The sequence below is a fragment of the Glycine max genome, chromosome 10 (assembly GCF_000004515.6).
Source record: "Glycine max cultivar Williams 82 chromosome 10, Glycine_max_v4.0, whole genome shotgun sequence".
Classification (NCBI taxonomy): domain Eukaryota; kingdom Viridiplantae; phylum Streptophyta; class Magnoliopsida; order Fabales; family Fabaceae; genus Glycine; species Glycine max.
The window spans coordinates 16,645,995-16,649,277 of NC_038246.2; the positions used below are offsets into that span (position 1 = coordinate 16,645,995).

The following is a 3,283-nucleotide window of genomic DNA, read 5'->3' on the forward strand; positions in this document are numbered from 1 at the left end:
GTTGTTGTTGTTGCTGGATTAGTGGAGGAACACATGGTCTGCTTGGGCCAGCAGCATTTTGAAAATAAGGCTGTTGTTGTTGCTGTTGTTGTGAAGGATTCGACCATCTAAGGTTGGGATGATTCCTCCATCCGGGATTGTACCTGTTGCTGGAGAGGTCATAGATATACTGTTATGGCTGATTTTGCTGCTGAGGTTGAGGAGGTCTGTTGTAGATGTTTGCAGCATAAGCTTCAGGCTATTCAATTGCTTCAGATTGTTGCACAGAAGGGCAAAGGTCTGTGTGGTGGTTGGTAGAGGAGCATAAACCATAGAGTCTGGCGACAGGTGCGGATTTTTGATTCATGGCCAGTTGAGTTACCAGGTTAACCAAAGCATCTAGTTTACCTTCAAGCTTCTTAGTCTCACCTGATGAATTCGTGGCTACTGCATGCACTCCTCTAATGACAATAGCATCACTTCTAACACTAAATTGCTGGGAGTTTGAAGCCATCTTCTCAATTAAATTTCTGGCTTCAGCAGGGGTCATGTCTCCAAGGGCTCCACCACTGGCAGCATCTATCATACTTCTCTCCATGTTGCTGAGTCCTTCATAAAAATATTGGAGAAGAAGTTGCTCTGAAATCTAGTGGTGAGGGCAACTGGCACATAATTTTTTAAATCTCTACCAGTATTCATATAGGCTCTCTCCACTGAGTTGTCTAATACCTGAAATATCCTTTATGATGGTCGTGGTCCTGGAAGAAGGGAAATTTTTTTCTAAGAATACTCTCTTGAGGTCATCCCAGCTCGTGATGGACCTTGGAGCAAGGTAATATAGCCAGTCCTTTGCCACTCCCTCTAAAGAATGAGGAAAGGCCATCAGAAATATGTGATCCTCCTGGACATCTGGTGGTTTCATGGTGGAGCAGACAATATGGAATTCTTTCAGATGCTTGTGTGGGTCTTCACCTGCAAGGCCATGAAACTTTGGAAGCAAATGGATCAGTCTAGTTTTAAGAACATATGGGACATCCTCATCAGGGTATTGGATGCACAAGCTTTTGTAGGTGAAATCAGGTGCAGCCATTTCCCTTAGAGTCCTCTCACGGGGTGGAGGCTGTGCCATATTCTCAGAATGTACAAAATCAGAATGTTCAAAATTATAATGCTCAAAATCACCAATATCAGAATGCTCGGGATGCTCAAAAGGTACTAAATGATGTCTAACTATTCTATGAAATGTCCTATCTATCTCAAGATCAAAGGGTTGTAAGTCAGATGGATTTCCTCTAGTCATACACTAAATTCAGCATGCACAACTAGTTGCCTTCTTGTGCAAGTAACAGTATAGGTTTTAACTACAACTACCATTAAATGATATCCAAATGATTTGAAATTTTGTGAGCAACCTTATAAATTGATGAGAAGATAGCACAAAAAATTTCAAATGAAAATTCAAAGTCCAACTATATAAGCTAAAAATGTTAAGTTAAGAAAAATAAGAGAATAATACTTGAAAAATAAAAAACTTTTGACAGAATCACTTTTTTTCGACGATGGAGACCTCAGCCAACCATAGGCCGGCTGCCATGGCATAGGAAATTTTTTTCTACCCCAAATACATATATAATAATTGCGATTCTGATAACCGGAGCAAAAGTTATGATCGTTTGAAGTTTTGACAAAAATCAAATTTGCTACTTTTTTGGAACTTTCAAATCTGACCAAACTATAGGCTCTAGCTATTTTTCCCACAAAATATATATTAAAATAAGTTACCACAAAAAAATTCAGCCAAAAATAACAACACTAGCTACTAAAACAAAAAATCCCAAATAATTCAGCAAAGGTGGTCGCTAAAATCCATCGCTACATGATTTCCGCCATTACTTTGTTTTGCCGCAAGCAAAAGTGGTCGCTAAATCCATCGCAAAACCCTATTCACAACAAAACACCCAAAACTGAAACAGGGGAAGCGCTTAACAGAAAAACTAAAACATAACACACACTAAACAAAATACCAAGACACTAAACAACACTAACACACACACACTAACACAACACTAACAATTAAACATAAAACACAAAAGAATTAAACACTAACACAACACTAGCTATTATGAACCTTTGGACACTGCTCCCCGACAACGGCGCCAAATTTGATTGAGGCCGTACCCGAATAAAATAAATATTAAAATGTAGTAACTAATAAGTGATCCTAGGTCATTTCCCAACCACTTGGGGGGGGGGGGGGTTGCTTGCTTTTGTAAATTAAATAGCAAGTAAAATTGAATTAGAAAATATCAGAATTAAAATACGTTGCTTCCCGTTGATTCACAAGCAAGTCTCTTATCCTAGGTTGCGAGAATTTATCCTTTATCAGTTCAACCACTTAATCCAACCCTAAATTAATTAAATTACTAAGCGAAATTTAACATAAAGCATTCATTATGTGATTAAGCATCACACACACCAATTACTCATAAATGATCATTAAGCATGAACATAAATTAAGCGCAGAGACAATTAATCAAGCACTAAGCATGCATGAATTAATAGCAACAAATTCAGAGTAATTAGTGAAGAGGAAAAACTGAACAGAATTTAACAGTAATAATAGAACCTCAAAGAGAACTGTGCTTGATCCTCAAGAAAAAACAACGCTGGGGACTTAGCCTTCCATTAATCAAATAGAGAACAAAATTTTATTGATAAAACTAAAAGTCTGAACTGGAATTGTAAAAAACGAAAATAAAAGAGAAAGAGAAGAAAGACTAAAACTAAAAATGAAAAATAGAAGAGAGAGAGGAGAGAGAGAGAGAGAGAGGAGACAAAGCTAAACTAGAACCTTGGTGCTGTTATATAGTTTTTCAGCCCCAAAGCTTACAAATCTATTTTAAATCCAAGCCCATAAGTAAAATCAAATCAAATCTAGATAAGATAAGATAAGATCTAGATGAAATAATATCTAGATGAGATCAAATCTAAATAATATCTAGATAAGATAAGATAAGATGAGATCTAATTTTGTAGAATAAATTAGTTTGCCCTCTTCAAGTCCAAGCCCAATTCTGGATTCAAGCCCAATGCTTCATTAATTTCCGAAATTAGATTAAAAACATCAAATTAGCTGAATGGGCCCAAATAATAAAATTGCCTAATAAATTTGACAATTAAGACTTATCAGTATTTAAAATGGTGCAAAAAGGGTAAAGAAATAGGAGAAAATAATGACACATCAATTATTCAACAATTAAAGCAATGAAAAGCACATAAAAGCAAGCTAGAACTCAAAGAGAAA

The 3,283-nt window shown here is 36.4% G+C and overlaps 1 non-coding gene across 1 annotated transcript; it reads left to right on the forward strand.

The window, feature by feature from the left end:
* Nucleotides 1-623: 623 nt before the first annotated feature.
* Nucleotides 624-730, forward strand: LOC112998210 (small nucleolar RNA R71). The gene has a single exon (XR_003263250.1). It is a non-coding gene; the product is annotated as a small nucleolar RNA R71 (small nucleolar RNA).
* The last annotated feature ends 2,553 nt before the right edge of the window (nt 731-3,283 follow it).